Source organism: Chionomys nivalis, chromosome 20 (assembly GCF_950005125.1).
Source record: "Chionomys nivalis chromosome 20, mChiNiv1.1, whole genome shotgun sequence".
NCBI classification, from domain to species: Eukaryota; Metazoa; Chordata; class Mammalia; order Rodentia; family Cricetidae; genus Chionomys; species Chionomys nivalis.
In genome coordinates this window covers 14,727,522-14,752,536 of record NC_080105.1, presented here as the reverse complement: position 1 = coordinate 14,752,536, position 25,015 = coordinate 14,727,522, and the positions used below count along the sequence as shown (strand labels likewise).

Here is a 25,015-nt window from a genome sequence, read left to right as displayed (position 1 = left end):
AGGAAGACTGCTCTCTAGAGAGTTACTTTAAGTGAAGACTTTTATGATTTAGAATTTTAGGAGAAGAGAAAAATTTCAAGCCCATTTATTTCATCTTTACAACTCCATGGCATCAATTGACTTAAAATTCTTGCTGGGAAATTCTTGCATTGAGGAGACTAGTAAGCCAAGTCAGCACACCTGGATCAGTTCCCATGGGGACCACTGACAGCCATGGCATTTAAAAGAACCTTTTCATTTCCATTATCACAAATTTTATAGTTCAGAAAATGGGTGAAACTTGCTAGGATATTTTGAATATAATATTAATGTGTTATTTTATTAAAACTTTTTGTTGGAGATATAATATGTGGTAGAGTGCTTGCATAACAAATAAGTTTGATACCCTGAGTTTGATTTCCAGCATGACAACATAAATCAAAACAAATTAAATATAAAGAAAACAAAAAGGAATACACAAACAAAACTCCTTCGCTAGTGACAAAACTCTGTTTACAATAAGCTGATTATTACACTCACATACTCGTCATTTGATTATTACAGGTGTCATCTGTACACAATAAGAACAATGGTTTTGCATCCCCAGTTATATTTTTTCAAAACAATAAAATCCTAAATGAAAACACTACCAGTATCTGGATCTTAAGTGATACAGTGAACTACTTTCTGCATAGTTTATTCTGTCTTCAGAGAACAAAGCGTTCCACCATGCAGCAACTGAATTGAAATTGCTTTTGTACCTTCAAAGATGCAGTCATAGTCTGGTAACCAGTTCCAAACTTAATTATATTGAGAAAAATGCATTAATATTCTATTATGTTAAACTTCTTTGAAAAAACCTATAATATGTATAATCTTATGTATGTTTATTTTTTAAATATTTTATTCTATTTTCCTTTTAGATGCAATTATTATTCCTCAAATTTAGAATAGCAAGTGTTGAAGTAATGTGTTTGTTTTTTGCCTCCTAACAGATCTTATTCAAATACTGTTTTAATGTATTACATATGTCTGTGCAATTTCTGAACCATAAATAACAAAGGTGCTTTCTTACATTTCAAGTAATATCAGGCTAACTTTCTAAGACTAAATTTAATTGTTTTATAAATATTAACTAAGTAGAATTTTCTTTAGAAGAAAAATCAGTAAATGCCATTTAGCACTCACTCATATGGAGTGAAAAACTAACTCGTAATCAGTTCTTCCTGTTGACCTGATGTGCAACATAACATTATATAATCAATGAATTAAAGGAAATTTAATGTTAGGTGTTATAACTATTCATTTCTACATTTTTAAAACATCAGCAAGACTATTTCTTCCTTTTGCTTGATTCATTCATTAATTCCCAATTTCATTGCTTTACTGAATCATACTAATTGCATTAGTATATGTCTAAAATTGTTTGTTATATTTCTTTACTTACAAACTCATACTAATATGATAATATATTAATCCAAATATCTTCAGAAATTCTTCAGAATTATTATTAGATTTCTGAAATAGTGCTATCAAACCATTGTAAAGTTTGAACATCAGGCTTTAAAATAATTCAGGTTATCCATTTATAGGATTTTATTTCCAAATACACTAAGGTGATAAAAGCTTTTTCCTCTCATCTTAACAAATATCCTATGAACTAAAGAGAAAATAAGCACCTAAAATCCATCATTCCAGAGACTGAGATACTTAAAATAATTATTTCATTTTCTAAGTACTATTCTTCCAGGAAGGTACTGAACAAATGAAGTCTGTGTTCTTGCTCCTTTGACCACATTTTTCTCAACTTTAAACAAAGTACCGTTCAAATTCTAATAGTGGCACCAGGCAAGAGAGCCATCTATTTATGGGAACATTGGGCAGTGTTGCAACTTCAGCAGGGTAAAGTAAAAGTTGGTGACGTGGAGGACTGTCCCAGCATCCGCTCTTGGAATGTGAGTGAGGTTGTCATGTCAGGATGACTTCATGTGGCAGGTAATCTAAGTTTTGGAGACCAGTAAAGTAGGAAGACTAGAGTAGAAAAAGACTAGAGAAGACTTAGTTTTTCATGTTGGCAGAATAGGATCCTCAGTGTTGTGTGAAATTGTTGAGTTACTGGGGAAATACATAAACGATTTTGTAAATTCTCAGTAAAATATGAACATGCAAACCTTGCTCCCCTACAGATTTCCCAAATGCAGAATTTCTCACCATTTTTAAAAAAATTATTGAAGAATCTCAGCTCAAGTACCTTATCCCTCTGCTTCCAATTCTTACCTTGCCACAATTATCTTCCAAATTTGTAAACTCTTCTCTTTAAACTTGTTATTGTCATGTATCTATGTATGCACATGTAGATATAAAAACACAGTCTGCTGGGTCTGTTCAGTGTTACTCATACATGGATGTCATAGAGCTTATCAGTTAGGACTGAATAACATCAGGAACTCATCCCTGGAGATTAATTTTGCCCCTCTCAGCAGCCATTATTTCCTACAGCTCTTCAGTGGGATCTTGTCAGATTTCTGCCACCCACATTGGCATATTGGCTAGTGTTGTCATTGTTAAGGTCTTGTTTAGGTGACCATAGAGTAATTTCATGGGTGCAGCTTTCCTGTCACATATGGAAAACATCGTCTTGGACCAAATGTCCTGATCTTCTGGCTCTTGTGGTATTTTTGGCCCCAGTACATGGACTTTGGTATAGGAGTTTCATTGTAGATGTATTAATTGGGGTTAGGAACCAACAGTTTTTTCTGTATTTTAAGCAGTTGTGAGTTTCTGTAATGAAATCTACTCACTGCAAAATGGAGCTTCTTTGATGAGAGATGAAAACTATTCTTACCCGTGAGCACAAAAATAAGTATTTAGAAGCAGCTAGGCATTTATATAGGTTCAGGAAAATGGCAGTACAAGGTTCTTCTCCTGCGTCTATGACAACTGGGGACATCTTGCCAGACTAGTAATTGTTGTGGTTCATAGGTTTTACATATGGGTAGGACTATTGATTGATTTTCTTCATGGCAACTTGAATAGCAATTCTGATACTATAAGAGCTAGTCCTCAGGGGAGAATCATCTAGATCAGTTTCAACTCAATTCCTCCCAGTCCTGTGCCCAAGTTTGTGGTATCTTTAGCAACAAGGTCTTAATGTTCTAGGAGGGAACCAAGGGTAACAACAATATGTTGTAATAAGAGCGGTGGGGCTGCGTCCCCGGCACCCGGCCGCCCGCATGGCTTAGCTTATGCCCCGAAATAATTGCAGGGAAACTGTATTCTTTTAATCACTGCCTGGCCCATTAGCTCCAGCCTCTTATTGGCTAGCTCTTACATATTGATCTAACCCATTTCTAATATTTTGTGTAGTACCACGAGCTGGCTTACCAGGGAGGATCTTAACCTGCACGTTGGGCGCCAAATGTGGCGGCGCAAATGTATGTAGACAGATTATATAGATATATACAGCTTTAATAAGGAAATAGACTTACAGGACCACAGGTTCCCGCGGAGTACTGGAAAAGCGGAGCAAAAGAAAAGGGCTGCTGGGCTCACGCCCGGCAGATTTATCTGTAAACATTAGCCCGAGGCGAACACGCCCCCAATGGGTGGGGCTATGTCCCTACAACAATATCTTGCATCACACCTGGTATCTCCTCTGATCAACAGCTTCCAGAAAAATTCCCATGCCGAGCACTGGGTATTTTTATATAAGCTTTGACTCTTTGGAAAGCATTATTAGTGCAAGTAGTAAAAAAATAGCATATATATATGTGTGTGTGTGTGTGTGTATGTGTGTATAGACACACATATATAGTACATGTACAAACACACATAGCATATATATTCACACATGTATGTAGTCTAAATTGATATATATGTACATATGCATGCACACTCATAAATAATGTATGTGTATAAATACATACAACATATGAAATCAGAAAATAAAATTAAAATTGATAGTTGGAAAGGATGCCATTTGAACAGTCTTCTAGGGCTTATATGTTTATAATATTAATATCAGTAAATACCCTAAAATCATTGCACTCTCATTTGCAGTTTAATATGAAGACATCCATTTAATATTCCCTTACGTACAAGCTTCTATGTTTATGGTTGAAAAATAATCAACATAATCTAACATTTAAGAGGTCAAAGCGCTTTAGATTTTCAAAATTTGATCATTTTCATCAATGATTAAAGACTGATTTTGTATATAAAAGTACTCATCATATGAGTAATGTTGTCTGGAATCAATAGGTTATATTTACTGATATTTATATATGTACAATATATACATGAATGAAATAGCAATTAATGAAAACGAGGCCATGAATTGAAAGGAGGAGCAGAGGTGTGTATGAGAGAGCTTATAGGGAGAAAAGGGAAGGTAGAAATATTGTATTTAAATTTCAGTCTCAAAAATAAACAAGATATTCATGGTTAGATATCAAAGAGCAAAATTTAACTTGGAACCTCTTATTTTTGCTGCCTTCTATGGAAACTATTCTGTTTCTCTTCCCACTTGTGGAAGTTTTCAAATATCCTATGCTCTCAATTTTTCTCCTGAATTTAAAATTTAACAATCTAAAACAATTATGTCTTAATTTATCTCCTGGAAAATTAGTCTCTAAAGTGTTCAGATAGAACCCATGTTCACACAGATGACTGTAGTTAAAGTCAGTGGGTCTCAAAATGCAACCAAAGGACATGAATGTGGGAATGAGCCTTGGGAGAAGAAAGGAAGTGAGCGAGAGCGGGAGCCAGAGAGAACTGGGAGGTCTTACTTCAGTCAGAGTTCAGTATATGTATGTAGAAAGCTGTCAAATTGTTTTCATTAGTTATTAAAATATTGAAAATTTAATAATCAACTTTACATTGTTTATAAATAGCTATAGCAAATTAAGCTCATAAATTAGATACAAAATAGTTAATACATTTAACATTTTTTCTTTCAAATGATGTAGTTGTCATTTCTGTAATAGATTTATTTATTTTGTATAAAATTTCTAAATTCTGTGTAATATTACCTGTTTGCACTTTGAGTAATCATTTTTAACATTTTCAATTTTGACTTAACCTCTGCCAAATATAGAAAATTTCTATTATTACCCTCATAGATATCCCCAAACATTTCACCATGTCTACTTTGCCAAACACAGATGATGCATATGGTATGCTCAACAGCTTGCCAATTCTTTTAGTTGGGTCTTTTATTTTGCTTATCTATCTATCTATCTATCTATCTATCTATCTATCTATCTATCTCTATATTTCTATTATCTCTATATTTCTATATCTATCATCTACTTATCTATCTATCTATCATCTATCATATATGTATGTATGTATTAGTTCATTTATTTATTTAGGCTTTCTGAGGCAGGGTTTCTGTTTGTAACCACTCAGACTGTCCTAGGACTTGCTGTGTAGATCAGACTGACTTCGAACTCATAGAGAACCACTTGCCTCTGCCTGCTGAGTGCTGGGGTTAAAGACCTGGGTCACCACTGCCTGGCTTAATTAGTTCCTAAACATACATAATCATTTTCTCTTTCAAAGTTTATTTTCTTTCCTTCTTTTCCTGTTTGTTTGTTTTTGAGGCAGTATCTAACTCTGTAGCCCAGGCTAGCCTGGAAGTCACAGTGAGCCTCCTTTCAGCGTCCCAACCGTGTCAGTCACAGGTATTTCCCGCCATACCTGGCACCAAGTTAGGCTCCAATTTAGAACAGCTCGCACTGTGATCATTATTACAGTTCCTCTCTTTATTGTTTATCACTGCTTACAATTACTTCTTTTGTAGTCTCAACTATTCCTTGATTTTTTAAACAGTCTAAAAATGCAGATGAAATATAAAATCCTTTGTATGAAATAACAGAACAGGAATTGTTCATTAACATTTAATTTTGATACGAATCAAATTTTTACACTGAAACTGACTAGCCCCTGTGATGTAAGAAGTGAATATTTATGAATTTAATTTAGGAGCATATTAATATTTACATTTTGATTATTAATAGCTAATAATTATGTCATGGGTGTATTATATGTAGAGTATCATTCACTCAAATAACAACTCACCAATACACTTACACTAATCTAGATGAGTGAATGATGGGAACTTCAATAATGACCGGAAGAAATTTTCAGTTATTAATCTATACATACATGTGTACATACATAGGTATGGCAGTCAGGTGATTTATGAACAGGTAGATCAACTGCTAGTTTAGAAGCAGCAGTGATCATATACAAGATTGAACTCTATATTTACAATTGAAATTGTAAAATGTGGTCTTCCTCTGTACAAGTCATGCTTTCATTTGCAATGCTTTTTCTGTTCCCGTTAGCTATTTTCATATTTAGTCATTTTAATTTTCATTTTTCAGGAAATGTACCCAGAAAGAGTTCTGAGAGCTTCCTCTTTGCTGTCCTGCTGTGACTAAACACAACACACTGCCATATTTGGTAAGTTCATCAGGTTTTGTCTTTGAGAAATCTTGCTGACACAGTTAACTACTTTTCTCATTTGCAAGTAGAGCTGAGTTTTGTTTTAATTAGGCTCTTAATTGGATTTATTTATTCCAAACTGTGTTTCCCTTAACTTTATCTTATTTAAGGAATGACAAAAGTGCTTCTACCTGTTAGATTAACTCTGTGTCTTTGTATCTATTAGCCAATATTGTAATGACTCATATAAGACCTGTATGGCTGGTGAGGTAGTTCAAAGAGATGATGTTGTCAGGAATGCCGATTTGTCCTGGACAGACATGTTCATAATTATCACATCCTTTGATGCAGTGAGTGAATAGATCTTTGTTTGCAGAAATGCCCTTTGAGGCTGTATTAAGGTAGCTAAACACTTTTTTTTTTGATTTTTTTTTTCAAAAAGTGACTATCTTTTTACTAGTGTTTAGATTTTATGTTCATGCATTTAAATATTTGTCATCACTTTGTGATAATGTATACGAAGCTTTGATGTCTTGGACTTGATCACATATTTATGGTACCCAACAAAGAGCAAACAAGCAAGGCTGTTGTGTGGAGTCATGAATGACACCGAACCGAATGCTTCTGAAACGTTTAGGTTTATAACACTTCTGGTTATCTCAAAGTTAAAATTTGATTAATTCACCATTTCTGGAACATAGTAAGAGTAAATTAACATCTTCCACTTTATAAGCTGCTTGCTGGCTTTGTGATAAAGTTCCTATGTCCCTAATTGCTTTTTTTATGACAGACCCAGTAGATGGAGACATGCAAAGCATGTTATTTATTTTGACATTTGCAATATTTTTAGCTTTTCATTCTTATAGACTATGTCTGTTAAGTAAGACAAAATTTATTCTCTGTTGCCTCACAATAAATAGATAGAGGGTCAAGTAGATGAAGATAAGTGCCTGTTACATTCTAAATTCCATGGGATAGTAGTTTTTCCAAATGTCATTCACTGGGAAGGTTTTGCACCCCAGTATTTTCAATCATTAATGATGAGATTATCTAGTTGGAGAGTAGGCTCACAAGTCAAAACATGGTATGGAAACTGATGCAATAGTTCAGAGGGGAAAAATTAATTCATAAACATACTAGACATGTAACACAGGAAGAAAATTTCTTAAGTCGGAAAATTTTTAAATGTAATTTATTTATTTGTATTTTATGAACATTGGTGTTTTGTCTGCATGTATGGTTGTGTGAAGGTGTCAGATCCTCTGGAACTGGAGTTTCAGACTGTTGTGAGCTGCCATGTGGGTGCTGGGAATTGAACTCAGGTCTTCTGGAAGAGTCAGTGCTCTTAATGACTGAGCCATCTCTCCAGCCCTAGTCAGAGGTTTAAATTTTTTTTTCATCTTAGGCTTAAGTTAGAGCCCAGTAGTTCTGCTGTTTTGTAAACCGTAAAATTTCAGTGGTTATTTTCTTTTAATGGAACCACAAAGATTTCCCATAAACCATTCTTAACTACAATTGCTTATTTTTGATGATTTATCTTTATGTGCATGATATCTATTTCTTGAATCCTAAATAACATCAATTATTTTATATTATTTTATTTTAATAAAAATATTCACTGGATGTTTTTAATGTCAAGCCCTGTGTATAAAAATCTTTACAGAAATGGTGTTTAATTTGACTTTTACAAGATTATCAGTGACAAATATACATGCTTCTATTAGAATTTCACAAAAATCCATTTTATCCCTCACTGAATTCACCTGCTTCGTATCTAATTCACTCACGTGGAAGCTTGTAGAATTGTTGAGGCTTAGGTTAATGTGACCCTAACAAGAAAGAAGAATGGTATCCTTAGCTATGACCATAGTATTCCTGGTTGCTTTGAGGTCCTGTGGTCTGGGAAGGTACAGAAAAATCTGAAATCCATGAAGAAGAAAAAATGAGAGGATGATGAAATTCAGCAATAGTGTTTCTGAGATTTTTCCTCTTTTAAAGAAAGAAACAGAATAATTCCACTTGTAAAGTAAACATAACATAACTAAGCACAATTTTTCATGTTTATGATAGGATTATAGAAAAACCACCTCTTACTTTGTAGTGACTCAAAAATATAAACATTGGGTGTGAACAGATGTCTCTGTAGGTAAGAGCACACACTGCTTTGTAGAGGACCAGAGTTTGGTTGCCAGCATTCATGCCAAGTGGCTCAAATACACCTGTAGTCAACTCTAAGGGCATCCTTTGACTCATCAAAGCATCCCCTCTCACATGTGCAAATCCACATAATTAGAAATATGTAAATATTTTAAAATATCAAAATAATGACAGCATAGGCAATAGATTCTAGGCTGTTGAACTCCTCCTCCTCCTTTTTCTGGTTTGTTTCTTTGGTTTTTCAAGACAGGGTTTCTTTATCTGTCTTTGAGCCTGTCCTGGAACTAGCTCTTGTAGACCAGGCTGACCTCAAACTCATAGAGCTCCACCTGCCTTTGACTCCTGAGTGCTGAGATTAAAGGCATGAACCATCACCACCCTGTTGAATTTTTAAGCACTTAAATAATTCAAGATAACAATTTGTAAAGACTTTCTTCTTTCTCCACCTATGTCTGTCTATTTCTGTGCCTCTATGTCTCTCTATCTCTCTGTCTCTTTGTCTCTCTTTGTGTGTGTGTGTGTGTACATACACAAATATATTTATGTGTTTATATGTGTGCATCATGGTCAGTTTTCTGGCTCTAAATTCCCCTTGACTTTTAAAATAAAATACATCTTATCCTGAAAAATCATTTGAAGAAAAGATACCAAGTAATTCAACCTGAGATTTTCTAAGCTTGATAGTATATTATTTCAGTTCTGTAAGGTATTGTTTGCTTATAATATTAAACAGTATTGGTCTTGTTTTTTTTTTTCAAGTCAAATCAGGATTGCAGTACACCTCTGTAACTGTTCATAAAGTCTTAGCCTGTTCTTTACAAGTATCATTCATATTCAAACCTGTGGATAAGAAAAATAAGGTGAATGAATGAACTGCTACAGATATTCTCATGATGGGTGTAATCTAATTAGGGGCATGAAATATCACCAAACCTTAGACAAATCCAAAGGAGGGAGGGAATGAGAAGTGTGACGAAACATCTTCTTAGCCATGGTCTCCATCAATTAACCATTCATCCCTAATGAATACTCAGTGTGGCTGTCTCTGAGGGTTTAAGGATGATCAAAGGAGACCCTTGGCTTCTGGAAGGGTGATTTCTTTGGGAGCTACAACAATTTGATCTGGTTAGAATCAATCTACTCAAGTGTGTTATTATGATTAAAAAAAAAACGGCAAAACCAGCTCTCTTCTTCTTGTTCTTTCCTCAAGAAGAGTCTATACCTCCCAAGGAAATACCTAAAAAAATGGATTATTATTCTAGTAGTGTAGGCAATGGATTGTTTGGGCTTAGAAATATCTACTTTCTTGCTTATAATGCTACTTGATATACAGCATTCTTTGCTGAAAATTAAGTAGGTACTAAATCAACATTTCCCCAGTTATTTTAATTTGATAAATTAAATTACATTACAATCCATGCTAAGAATTTCAAAGAAAAAATAATGATGCAGAATTTCAGTACTGATTCTAAATCTTTTTTTTCTTTTTTATTGTTTATATTGGGCTATAAATTTTTCTATGTTCCCCCCTTCCTCCCTTCACCCCTCCTATTATTTCTCATGACCCCCACATTCCCAATTTACTCAGAATATCTTGTATTTTTCTCTTTCCTATTTAGATTCTTGTATGTCTCTCTTAGCATCCCCTTTTTGTCTAGGTTCTCTGGAGTTGTGTTTTGTAGGCTGCTTTTTCTTTAGTTTATGTTTAAAAGCCACTTATTGTTGTGGGTCAATGGTCTTTTATCCTGTCACTTCTATTATTTTAATAAAACGCTGATTGGCCACTAGCCAGGCTGAAAGTATAGACAGGGCAATCAGCAGGAAGTAGAGGCAAGGCGACAAGAACAGGGAAAATGCTGGGAAGAAGAAAGGTTAGTCCGCAACTGTCACCCAGATATAGAGGAAGCAAGAAGAGAATGCCTCTCTAATATAGGTACCAAGCCACATGGCTAACACAGTCAAGAATTATGGTTAAGATGTAGAAATAGGTAATAAGAAGCCTGAGCTAATCAGCCAATCAGTTTATGATTAATGTAGACTCCTGTGTGTTTCTTTGGGACTGAATGACTGAAGGACTGGGCAGAACAGAAACCTCAGTCAACAATTTATGAGTGAGTGAATTTTATTGTCTTTCTGAGTCTGGGTTACCTCACTCAATATGATGTTTTGCCTGAAAATTTCAAGATGTTATTATTTTTACTACTGAGTAGTACGCCATTGTAGAAATGAACCACATTTTATTTATCTGTTCTTAACTTGAGGGGCATCTAGGTTGTTTCCATGTTCTTGTTACTATGAATAATGCTGCTATGAATATAATTGAGCACATGTGCTTGTGGTGTGATTTGAGTTTCTTTTGGGTATATACCCAAGAGTGGTATTGTTGCATCTTGAGGTAGATTGTTTCCTAATTTTCTGAGAGATTGTCGTACTGATTTTCAAAGTGGCTGTACAAGTTTGCGCTCCCACCAGCAATGGAGGAGTGTTCCCTTTACCCCACATTCTCTCCAGCATAAGTTGTCATCAGTGTGTTTGATCTTGGTCATTCTAACAGGTATAAGATGGAAACTCAGTGTTGTTTTGATTTGCATTTCTCTGATGGCTAAGGGTGTTGAGCATTTTCTTAGGTGTCTTTCAGCCATTTGACAGTTCTCTGTTTAGGTCTGTACACCATTTTTTTTACTGGATTGTTTGTTCTTTTGATGTCAAGTTTCTTGAGTTTTTTGTATATTTGAAGATCAGCCCTCTCTTTTATGTTGGATTGATAAAGATCTTTCCCCATTCTGTAGACTGCAGTTATGTCTTCATGACCATGCCCTTTGCTTTACAGAAGCTTCTCAGTTTCAGGAGGTCCCATTTATTAATTGTTGCTCTCAGCTTCTATGCTACTGGGATTATAATTAGGAAGTGATCTCTTGTGCCAACGCATTCAAGTGTACTTCCCACTTTCTCTTCTATGAGATTCAGTGTGGTTGGTTATTTGTTGAGGACTTTGATTCATTTGTACTTGAGTTTTGTGCACGGTGATAGATATGAATCTATTTTCATTCTTCTACATGTTGATATCCAGTTAGGCCAGCCCCATTTGCTATATCGGCTTTCTTTTTTCCATTTTCTCTTTCTTGCTTCTTTGTAAAAAATCAGGTGTTCATAGGTGTGTGAATTGATATCCACATCTTTGATTTGATACCATTGGTCCTCCTGTCTGTTTTCATGTAAATACGAGGCTGTTTTTTATTACTGTAGCTTTATAGTAGAGTTTGAAGTCCAGGATTGTGATGTCTCCAGAAGATTTTGTTGTTGTTGCTGTACAGGATTGTTTTGGTTTTCCTGTTTTGTTTCTGTTTTTCCATATGAAGTTGAGTATTGTTCTTTGGAGGTCCATGAAAAATTGTGTTGGGATTTTGATGGGGATGAAATTGAATCTGTTAATTGCTTTTTGGTAAGCTTACTATTTTTACTACATTAATTCTATCTACCCAAGAGCATGAACAATCTTTCCATTTTCTAGTGTCTTCTTCTATTTCTTTCTTCAAAGACTTAAAGTTCTTGTCATACATGTCTTTCACTTGTTTGGTTAGAGTTGCCCAAACATATCTTATGTTATTTGAGGCTATTGTGATGGGTATTGTTTCTCTGATTTCTTTCTTGACCAGTTTATCATCTGTATAGAGGAAGGCTACTGATTTTTTGAATTAATCTTGTATCTTGCTACATTACCGAAGATGTTTATGAGTTGTAGGAGTTCCTTGGTAGAATTTTTTGGGTCACCTAAATATACTATCATATCATATGCAAATAGTAATAAAAGTCTCAGATAAAGCAGGAATACAAGTAATATACCTAAACATATTAAAGGCAATATACAGCAAGCCAACAGCCAACATCAAACTAAATGAAAAGAAACTCAAAGTAATCCTACTAAAATCAGAAACAGGACAAGGTTGTCCACTCTCTCCATTTTTATTCAATACAGTTCTTAAATTTCTAGCTAGAGCAATAAGAGAACAAAAGGAGATCATGGGGATACATATCAGAAAAGAAGAAGTCAAACTCCTAACTGATCTCATAGGATTATTTAAGATAAAAGTGACTCTTAATAATTATTATGCAAATGAGTGAAATTTACACATATATGCACTTTTGTGGCTACAGAAACTGCTTATAATAGATTAAACTCTGGATAGTAAGTTTAACTTGTCATTCCAGCCCTTTGGGAGATTCACAAACTACAGGCTGAAACAACAAGTTCTTTGCAAACCTGAGTTACATAGGGAGACCCTGTCTTAGAAATTCTACCCCAGCTAAAATAATGATGTTTAACAGCAGAAATTAACATTTCATGCATGTCCCATTTTTAGATCTATTTTGCCATTCATTGTTTTCTTTATATAACTCTCAAGTTATTTGGGGACAGGTGCCAAAAACTGTTTACTTTAAAGGAAAAACACATACCACACCAAAACCCATTCACCATAGCAGCAGAGCAGAGCATAATATCGGGCAGATGTTAAGTTACATCAAAATCAAACTCACAAAGAGATGTGCAGGGAGATGTTCTGTAAGCTTGGAATCCCCTTGTTTTCAAGAGGAGTATTAATTTGTAGATCTTTCTCTCTCACACACACACACTTTTATGAGGAAGATGCTGGTACATTTGAAACATGGACTTAATATTCTATTCTCAATAGCAGCTTTGAAAACTACTGGGAAGACCTGCTGCCTGTGGTCTTGCTTATCTCCCACAGGTAGAGACCCTGAAACAAATTTAAGGGCACTTGCTAAAATGAGAGTTGATTGTCTGAATATCTGAACACTCAGAATGGTTCACGATTGTCTCCATTTAAACCCTTGGGCATTGAAAGAGAAAAATTTAACAAAATCAAAACCATTAAATTTTCCATTTCAAAACTTTAAAAAATCTTAAATATTCTTGATATTACAACTTCAGGGAAATATGAATAAGGTTTTCTTTTCAATAATTCCTTTTTTGAAGGGATTGTCATAGCATGTGACTGTCCTCTTGTATAATTAATAACAGTGACTTTCTGTGTCATTTGCCTTACTGATCACATAAACAAATCTGCCTTTTGTTCTGCTCTGAGTTGGTATTGAAATGTTTTATGCACCATTGCTTCTTAATACATACCAGACAATTAACTCTGTTATAGTTGCTTATATAGGACTGTTGTAATAAGAGCGGCAGGGCTGCGTCCCCGGCACCCAGCCGCCCGCATGGCTAGCTTATGCCCCGAAATAATTACACGGAAACTGTATTCTTTTAATCACTGCCTGGCCCATTAGTTTCAACCTCTTATTGGCTAGCTCTTACATATTGATCTAACCCATTTCTAATATTCTTTGTAGCCCCACGAGCTGGCTTACCAGGGAAGATCTTAACCTGCGTCTGTCTGGAGTGGGAGAATCATGGCGACTCCTGACTCGGCTTCTTTCTCCCAGCATTCTCTCTGTTTACTCCGCCTACCTAATTTTCTGTCCTATTAAAGGGGCCAAGGCAGTTTCTTTATTACTTAACCAATGAAACAACAGATAGAAAGATGACCCACCTCCATCATAGGACAATATCTGAGACCACTAAAGGAAATAGCATATCTCAAAATGACTTTGTTTTTCTAAGATCATCTTCGAGATGAAAGATATTTTGAAAAGGGAATCCACGACATTTAAAAAATTGTATAGGATATCATATAGATAGGCAGGAAATATTTTTGCTTGTATTCTCAAGTATCCATAATATCAAGTGTTTTAATAGCATGACCTGGTCTTATTCAATGAAAAGAGATCCTGGCAATTTTTAAGCAGTAACAAAATGTGAGGGTACATATACATATATACATACATACATACATACATCAATTATGTTCTAGCTTGCTGGCTTGTTCCAGTCTGGAATTCCCCCTTTGCTATTCTGTTTCTTGAAGATTGAGTTCCTTGCACAAGCCAGACCTTTCTACTCATGCAGCTCAGAATATCGCTTTCCATCTCTCTGTTCTATTTTGTGGCATCTATGAGTCAAAGCACAATTGATGCCAAGTGCAAGGGTTTGACTGTGCTCTGATGATTGCACACACAGACAGAACTCTGGCCTTATTTTAGTCACTGGCTATGTCAAAGACAGTCTTTTCTGCTTAGCAATGTTGCACATAACTCTTAGTTCTTTAGAGGCACAGAGAGGACTACTTATTTCGTAGACTATTTGCATGGCGTTTAAAGTGTTAGCTTTAGCAGCTAGCAGTTCAAATCCAAGTGGTTATATGTTTTGCTACAGTCCTTATTATGTTCTTAGTCAGAAATAGTTGGAGCACAGAGACAGAACTCCAGACACAGCACTTTACTGTGCCTGAACTGATCTTGTAAATACCCTGTTCTTCTATCAAGTGCCTGGGGACATTGTCTATGATGCTGTGTGTGAGACAGATACAGGAAAGAGGACATGTGTGCATGTGCGCACAAGCATCTCTCTCTCTCTCTGTGTCTGTCTGTCTGTCTATCTATGTAGGCATATGTACGCCTTTAGGTATGCCAGGTGTCTTCTCGATCATTTCTCCACTCCATTACTTTTAAGAATAATTTTATATTAAATTATGAACATATGTGAGTGGGGTGGAGGGTGTGCATGTGAGAACAAGTGTGTCTAGACAAAGGCATAGATACTCTGTAACTGGGGTTGCAAGCAGTTGTGAGCTGTCTGATATAGGTCCTGTGGATCTGAATTCAAATCATTGTGCATGTATGGCAGATACTTTACTGACTGATCCAGCTGTGTAGGCCTCAAATATAAATCTTTTGATCTAAAATATATGGCAGTATGGTAGAAAACTTCGGTGTAGTGTGAACTCAACTAGAAGCAGGGTCAAATGATGACCTTCCACTGTTCCTTCTCAGCTTTTGAAATAAACATTTTCAGTAACTGTATTTTCTGGATCCAGTTTTAGGTCATCATCTGGGCTGGAACTATTGCCTCTTATTCATTGTTTTCTACAATTAACTGATAATTAGGTTACTATAACTCATCCTTCTTACTTGCCTTGTCTTACATACAATTAATTTTGTTATTTCTCTTCCCACCTCACCAGTCTTTCTTTTTTATACTTTCATTACTAGTATTCTTTCTACTTTTCTTTTCTTATATCCCCACTCCATTGCTTTCCCTAAAGCCTTATTTGTCTCACTCTCCCAAACTCCTTTCTAATTTCCTGTTCTTTGCCAATATTTACTCTATCAGGATACAAATAGTTAAAAGAGTTTAGGATCTACATACAAGAGCTTGTGGTATTTATCTCTCTTAGCTTTCGTTACCCATTTAATCTAATGTTTTCCAGTTCCTTCCGTTTCCTACATGTTCATAATTATGTATCACTTTAAGGCTGAATAAAATTCCACTGTGTATATAGGTACCATATTTACATATTCATTCATATGTTGATGGACATCTAGACTACATCTGTTCTTTGGAATTGTGAACAGAGCAGCACCAAATGTGGATATGAAGGTGTTCCTAGAGCAGGAGATTGGGTCCTTTGAGATATGCCTAGCGGTGCATAGCTGAGTCCTGTGGTCATTCTAGTTTTAGGTGTCTATTTGTGTTTTAGAAGCCTCCACATTGATACCCATAGTGGTCAATCCAATAAGGAGGAAGTGTTCATCGTTCCCCAGGTCTTCTGCAGCATGTTCTGCCAATTATTTTCTTGTGGCTGGTAATTCTTACAAAAAAAAAAAAAAGGTTAGGTGTAATTGTCAGGTACTTTTAATTTTCACATATCTGATGTCTTGATTTGCTGAGAACCTTTAAAACATTTATTGGTCATTCATATTTCTTTGGAGAACTGTCTATAAGGTGCAATGGATTTTTTTAATGGACTGGAAGAGGTCAGTTTTTTTTTCTGTACTTTTGTATGTTACCCTTCCAACAGAAGTATAGTTAGCAGGTTTTATTCCATTCTAACACATACGTCATTTAGAATCAGGTTAAAGATTTTCATCATCTTGTGGTGAAAGGTTGAAAAATGTTTCCTTCCTTGGTCTTGTGATGTAAAATACAGTTTCCACATCTGCCCCATCCTATTGTAACTTGGTACCCACTGATTAATGACTCATTTCTCTGGCACACCCTTCTTCTTTACTTTTTCTTATCCATTCATCAGCCAATAAACTCTTAGATTGCATCTATTTCTTTGTTATTGTGGATAACAAAACTCCCTCAACGAAAGTGGAAGGGCAGACACCTGTGAATGTTGATTTTGTTACTTATGCTACAAACTTCAAAGTGTAATTGTTAGATAATAGACCTTTATGTTTATCAATTAATGATACTTTGGCTTAAATTTAATGCCAGTAATTTTGAAGTAGTGATAAGTGTAATTTCTGGTTGATAAAATATATGGTCATCAATTTAAAATAATGTTAATAATGAACATAATTGACATATGATATTAAATGAGTTTTAATGGAAATAATATCACTTTTACTGATAGTGCTACTGTGGTTTGTTGAGAAATTTCATAATTAAGAAATGTTAAATTTTATTCATAAAAGTAAAATAGAAATTATCTTTTTCTCATTAGCATTTACCAGTCCTCTGAATTTAATTCATGAATGCTATGAATGGGATCTGCAAATTCAAGAATAGCAACTCTCCTTTGGAGTCACAACCCATATCTGTTAGAATATTAAATTCCAGGAAACATGTCTTGGAATTTTAGTGCTACATGGCAAGTTATCCTGACCATCTCCCCTGTTGTTGTCTTTATGTATGCATACTTTTAAGGTCTAACTGACAATGAGCACAATTTCATGAGTTTTCTGTAGAGATTAAAATTCATGCTACCACAAGAGTTGGCAGTGCAAAATTGTTCCAGGTACCCTGGGGTCACCCTACTTGCTGTGAAGCCTTCATGGGCTCCTTTACAGTTTAGAGACAAAGCAAAATAAGCACCATTCAGGATCCCAAGAGAGGCATTTCTTTCTATGTGTGTCATGATTATAGCGCAAAATAATCTTTTTCTTGAAATAAAATTCAGAATAATAAATATGCTATTAAAAGGATATTGCCATATGGGCATAAAACGAAACAGTATTAAATACTAGGATAGAATGCTAAATTCCCTGCATTCTGTTTTTAAATTTTGCTTTCTATAGCTGTGGCTCATTTATGCTTTGTGTGACATTATTATTTCTTGTATAATCTTCAACAAAAAACAAGGCTGTAGAGGCACAAGTTTGTAATAAAGGCTATGCTTAAGTATGATCCTTGATGCTTTTATCCTATTCTTTTTCAGAATAAGCTCAGAAACAGAGATGAATGCTTGGTAATTGACTTACAGTAATAGAAATCATTCATAATTAATAATTAATACCTATTTTAATTGTTTTATTCCATAACATGTATAATCATCACATTTATTTAAACACAATGACAGTCGTTACAAAGGAAAGCTTAATTGGCTGACAGGGAGCCTGAAAAATAGAAAAAGTCTTTGCCAACTATATGTCTGATAGAAGATAAGAATCTAGAGGATGCAAAAAACTAAAAAAAAATTAAATACTGAGAAAATGAAAGAACAAACTGAAAAATGGGCTACAGAACTATACAGAAAGTTTTCAGAAGACAAATTAGACAAATGGCTAAGAAATATATATATATATATATATATATATATATATATATATATATATATATATTAGTGTTCACCATCCTTAGTTAAGAGGTAAGTGCAAATTAAAACTACTCAGAGATTTCATCCTAATCAATTCAGAATGGCTAAGGTTAAGAAAATAAGAAAATAAACACTGGTAATAATGTAGGGTAATAGAAAAGTCATGTATTATTGGTGGAATGCAAATTGATCCAGTCACTATGGAAACCACTGTAGAAGTCTCTAAATCAATAGTCTACCATTTGACCCAGATAAGCTAATATTGGGCATGTTCCCAAAGGACTGTATTTCCTTCTAGAGAGAGAGAGATGTCAATTAATGTTCATAATCCTCTTTTCAAAGTAGCTAGGATATGGGAAACAGCATAGGTGTCCTTCAACTAATGAGTGGATAATAGAAACATGATCCTGATTCACAATTATGTTCTATTCCATTGTAAAACAATGAGCATTTCTAGGAGATGGATGGAAATACTGAGTGAGATAGTTCTGACCCAGAAACAAAATTGTTGCATGGTCTCACTAATGTGTATCTTAGCATCGAATATTTAAATTTGTGGGTTAAACCTAGAGTATCAGTAGAATTCGGGAAAATAGAAAGGGGCCATTGGCATGGCAGGTAAAGAAAGGGCTTAAATAAGTAGGGTCAGAGGAACAAAGGTGATTGGAAGGGGAACAGCATAAAATAAGGAGCAAAAGTTCACATGGGAACACATATAAAATAAAGAAGAGAAAAGATGGGAAGAATAACATTAAAGATATTTGAAATCCCATATAGAATTTTATCATTTTATAAAATATGTATTTACTATAAATGATATATGTATAAAAACATAAACATATACGTGTGTGTGTGTATGTGAATGTATGTGTGTGTTTCTGAATTCAAATAGAGCATCATAGAAAAGGGTTAAAACTTTTCCCCAGAAACCATAGGTAGTCAAATCAAATGTCCCTTGAATTGTTGATTAGGGATGGCCTTGAGATCCCTAAGTAATATATGTTATCATTATTGTTTTTGGTCTCCCATCTGAACTTCATAGGTAGGCCCTATTGCTAAAGACAACACATTTGGTCACAGGACATGGAGAAATCAAGTTGGTACTAAAAAGGAAGATTTGTTGCTGACAGCTACTTTTCATACTGCCGAAAGATGCCAGATGAGTTTCTTGTGAGGGGTTAGGAGGTCATCAACGTTATTAAGCTATGAAGCTACAGCAATGGAACAGTGTGGCCAAGATGTGACCATGGATGAAATCATGGTGTGAATACTATGGAGGTAACCAATCACTTTCTTTTAGGATTTAAGACTCGGTCCAAATGGAAGTCATAAGTGCCTGGACCTAAAGATCTGATGAAGACCTGATGGTTGAAGAACCTCCAGGGCCCAGGGGAGAACCTGAAGGGATTCCCTGCAGCTGTTATACAGGAAAACTACCTACACAAAGAGATGAGGATGGAAATCTGCTGTAGATTGACTTCGTCAACCTGGATTAGACTTCAGCAACCTAACAACACATAGTTTATTTCCAATGATTTAAACTAGGAACAATTTGGGAAAAAAAAGTTTTCTGGTGTAATAGAATTCCCATTGTACAAAGAAACATAATTAGGCTTAAACTCAACTCATGGTACATGCTGTTTCCTCCATGAAGATGGGTTCAATCTACCTGTACTAGCTTAAGAGTCTAAGCATCTGACCCCAGTCATATAGGTAGCTGTAGAGGTCATTTGAGCTATTCGCCACCTCTGGTCCTAGTTGTGTGAACCTGAGGCAGATTCTGGCTCATTTAGATTATTAGTCACCTTGAGTCTTGGTTCTAAGAACTTGATATGTCCTGGCCCAACAGACAATTCAGATAAGCAGCAAGTTAATTATTTTCAGTTCTCAGCTTTCTGGATAGAAGAACAGGTTTTTCATCTTTCCCACTGGAAAGACAACCCTCTGGAGATCTGTGGGCTCAAGGACCTTAGTGCTATGTTCCCAACAGGAACTACTAATGTAGTCTGATATTCTGTATCAGATATAGTATCAAACTGTTTTCTAAATTTGTATCTCTATACTCTGAAGTTTCTTTGTGCAGTAGATGGTGGAAAACTTAGAAACTCACAACTGATCAAAGTGCAAATAATAAGTATTAATGGAATTCTCAGCCACAAATGAGGCCTCTATATGAAACTCCCTTACCTCTGCCATAGATCCAGGGGCCATCATGGAAGAGAGAGTAGAAGGATTGTGTTGATTGTGTTGGGGACGTGTGGACATGATAGGACTCGTGATCAGACATCACATGGGGTTTCCTGCACAAGATCAAGTCCATTAATATTATAGTATGGAGCACGGAGGGGCTTACCAACTCCCAGCCCTGACCGGGATCCTTTTAAGAGCTTATAGCTTCTGAGAGAGCAACATTCAGTTTTCTATACATGTTAGCCCTTGGTCGGTTAGCCACACACCAGTGCATGGCCTTATACCAATGGATATATTGCTCTGTTTATTTTTGTGCAAGAAACCTCGGTATCCTTTCCCATATACATGCTCAGTGCTTCACCTGTGTGATCTTATTTGTCTACACAATTGCTCTAGAATAGATATTCCTCTCGCTATATTCATTTTAGAGATATAGAAATTGAGATACTGATGTTAAGTAATTGTCTCAACTTCTTCAATTGGTGAGTACCAGCTGTGAAAGAAAGAGACTCTTGAATATAATCCAGGCTTTCTGATATCAGAGTCTGATTTTTCACTTTCTACTCAGTGAAAAGTCTCCTAATTTCATTTTCTCACTTATGTCAAGGTATTATTGCTGATTAGCATATTTTCATATTAATACAAGTCTCATATCTGTGGTTCTATGGTACTGATGATAATGGGCAACTTTAAGTCAAAGTTTAATTTTTTGTTTATTATATTTTGGTGATGTTGTTGGGGTAATAACATCATGTTTCAGGAAGAAAAGATACTTCTACTTGTTCCATAGGCTTCTCACACATGTACTTGAGTATTATTAAGTGGCTACTAACCGCAATGTAACTAGTATTTTAAAATTGGGGTGTCTTAATTAGGGTTCTAGTGCTGTGATGTAACACCTTGAGCAAAAACAAGTTGGGGAGGAAAGAGTTTACTTGGCTTACACTTCCATATCACTGTTGAACATGAAAGGAAGTCAGGATAGGGTCTCAAACAGGTCAGGAACTGGAGGCAGGAGCTGATGCAGAGGCCATGAATGACTACTGTTTACTGCCTTATTCATCATGACTTGCTCAATTTGTCTTTCTTACAGAATGCAGTACCACCAGCCCCAGTGATTACATCATCCGCAATGGTCTGTCCCTCTACTATGGACCACTAATTAATAAAATACCCTACAGTCTTGTCTACATCCTGCTATTATGGAGGCATTTTCTCAGTTGAGGTTTCCTTCTCTCAGATGACTTTAGTTTGTGTCACGTTGACATAAAACTATCCAGCACACAGGGACATTTTTATTGTTAAGATTCTAAGAGCAAGATCATTGTTATTCTAATATAGTAGAAAATAGAATTTATTCATTTGTCAGAATTCAATTTTCTTGAAGTTTGCATTCATATTCCTAATTTTGCTTTATGCTGTTTCTTCAGTCTTTGTAAGTCTTTTTTATGAAGATAACATTGAATAATTCTCAGTCTTGGAGGCTATGTGAACACATTCTCTTAGTTCCACATTTTATGGACTCAGCTAATCATCACTTGTAAGAAAGCAGGGTTTGCATATCCCATGATTCTTGAAGCAGAACATATCTAGCACTTACCAGTAGTAAAGTGTGATACTTTGCACCCATTACTTGTACTGGGTGACTTGGGACTTTATTAGAGCTCTATGACTTTACACATTGAAAACTTGTCTAGACAGTGAATTGTGGAATGGTGTGATCTTTTACTTGTTGCTCCACAGAAATCTTGATTCAGTTGAACAATATCTATAGCATACAGCAATCTTCCTTCTCTAATTTGTCTTCTCAGCAAGCTGCTGGCTCCAAAATCTGTCTCCATCCTCAATCAATGAAAGACTTAGAAGTACTCCTCTGTTGGTGTGGTTAAACACACGAGGCAAGCCTTTCTTTAGCTAGAGGCTTATCCTACACAGCAGATTTAAGAAAGGTCCAAATGTTGATTCAAACAGAAACTCTTCTGTTCTTTAGATTGACAGGAAAATTGGTTCTTCTGCTTCTTCAAGTTTGAGATGGTCATTTGTGGAACATCTTGGCATTTAAAACTGCAGGGGTTAATTCCTAAAATGCATTATCCATTTATTCATTCATCCTTCTATCCATCAATCACCTATGCATTCATCCATCTCTCTGGAAAGCCGTAATACAAATTTCATTCCAGGTGTTTGCACATGTCACAATCCATCTAATTCTAATCAATATTCAATATAGTTGTCAATATCATAAAAACTGACTGATGATCATCTCTTTCTAGTATCATTATTTTCTCCATATTTTATGCTTATGTATTTTTAATTTCCCCATTAAAATTTTAATTTCAATTTTTTCCATTTGCTGAAATAAATTCTTTTCTCATATAATATATCCTGATTATACATTCCCCTTCATCCATTCCTATCAGTTCCTCCTCCTTCCCTCTGGATCCATTCTTTTTCTGTCTCTCCTCAAAAAACATCAGGTTTCTAAGACATAACTAAACATGACACAATAAAATATAATAAAATGTAGCGCGAATGATTATGCCAAGGTTGGACTCACAACCCAACAGGTAGGAAACAGTTCCCAAGAGCAGTCACAAGGGTAAGAGACCCATTTTTTCTCACAGTCAATAGACCCATAAAAATACTAAGCTAAGCCGGGCTATGGTGGCGCACGCCTTTAATCCCAGCACTCAGGAGGCAGAGGCAGGCAGATCTCTGTGAGTTCGAGACCAGCCTGGTCTACAGAGCTAGTTCCAGGACAGGCTCCAAAGTCACAGAGAAACCCTGTCTCGAAAAACCAAAAAAAAAAAAAAAATACTAAGCTAATAGCTATATATGCAGAAGACTTGGTGTAACCCATGTAAACCCTGCAATTGTTACTTCAGTCTCTTTGAGCTCATATGCACTTTGCTTAGGTGTTTTAGAGGGTCTTGTTCTCCTGGTGTCCTTCATTCTCACTGGCTCATGTAATCTTTTTGTGATCACTTTTTAAGGATTCCCTGAGTTCAGAGGGAAGGGATTTGATGGAGACTTTCACTTAGATTCTCTCGCAAGGTAATGTCTGACTGTGAGCCTCTGTATCTGTTTCTATCTACTGCCAGATAAAGTCTCTCTGATGATGAATGGATAAGGCAAGGACCTATTAGTATAGCAGAATTATTAGGAGCTTTTTTTTTTTTTTTTTTTTTTAGACCAGCAGTGTTTGATTTCATCCTATGTTATGGGCTATCTCCTCTCTGGTTCTTGGTTACTCAAGAAGTGCCAGGTATGAGTTTCTTCTGGAGTGGATCATAAGTCAAACCAGATATTGGTTGGCTGCTCCCACAAGTTCTGTGCCAGGATTACCCTAAGATATTTTGCAGGCAGGACAGATTGTAGGTCAAAGATTTTGTGGCTGGGTTAGTTTCTATGTTTCTCTTTCTATAGCCTGCAGAGCACCTTTCCACACCAAACAGACTATAATGTAGGAATGAGGGCTCCACATAGGCACACAGCTCAACATGTTCTCTCAGTTGTGTGGCTGTTGTCCTTGGCAATGGAGCTGTTCTATCAGTTGTGGTGATCAACATGCATTAGAGGCCAGACCATCTGAGCCTTTGCTCATGGGGTCATCTCTACCATCTTGCCTGTGTTAGGTGTAGGGCCCACTCTCCTCACGGCAGCAGCCAGTGAGGGTCAGGATCAGCTCTCTTACTCTTGTGACTCTAGGACCAGTATTTCCTGCCTGAAGTAGGTGGCGAACGTCGAGGGGCAAACAGCAAGGGTTTTATCTCTTCCTGCCCCACGCTACCACCTGACAGACTGTGGGACTAGCTCTCTTACTCTCTCACATTCAGGACTGGCTCTCCAGCACCCCAGCCAGCAGGGAGAGCTCTGCTGTGCTGCCCTGGGGAGATGTAGGCTCCAATCTCTAGAGTGGTGAAACTGGTAGTGAGGAGGACCAATTCTCCCTAGTGCTGCAGCCAGTAAGGGATGGGCCAGCTTTTGGGTAGCCCTATCCTCACCGCTTTCAAAAGTAACAGGAATCTTGGACATCAACACAGACCACAGCTGTGGCAGGGCAACAAACTGAGAAATGGCCCCTGGCAGCAGCCTAGACTAGGACAAAACCATGGCCCTGGGTGGCAGCGAAGGCTAACCAGATCTGCTTCGCTCCAGCAAAGGCTCAACCCTTAGATACTAACCTAGGTGGTAGCCCAGGCCCCTGACATCCACATGGCCCTTAGTGGTTACCCAGGCCATAAACATCTATGCAGATCCCAGCTGTGATTTGACCTTGTAATCAGACATGGTCCTTGGCAGCAGCCTACTCTCTAGTGTCACCATGGTCATACTTTCCAGTCCAGGTCACTTATATTGGCATGGGCACAATGGAAGAGTAGCCCATGAACTCCCAAACCTCCACATAGCCCCTGGTATGGACATCTACACTGCCATTGATGGCAAAAGCTGTCTTGGACATCATCACAGATCCTGTGATATGCCCGAATCACAGCTCAGACCCGTATGAGGCCCTGGCACTGGGTGGCAGCATATGCTACTCAGGTCCGTATGGGCCTATT

The 25,015-nt window shown here is 36.3% G+C and overlaps 1 protein-coding gene across 2 annotated transcripts in view; it reads left to right on the top strand.

Annotated features, from left to right (window-relative positions):
• Nucleotides 1-25,015, top strand: part of Marchf1 (membrane associated ring-CH-type finger 1) — an 824,174-nt gene that overhangs the window by 268,050 nt on the left and 531,109 nt on the right. For both annotated transcript variants that reach the window (XM_057752265.1, XM_057752263.1), the window contains exon 2: nt 6,369-6,447. The gene's annotated coding sequence lies outside the window, so the exon portion shown is untranslated. The remainder of the gene's footprint in view (nt 1-6,368; nt 6,448-25,015) is intronic.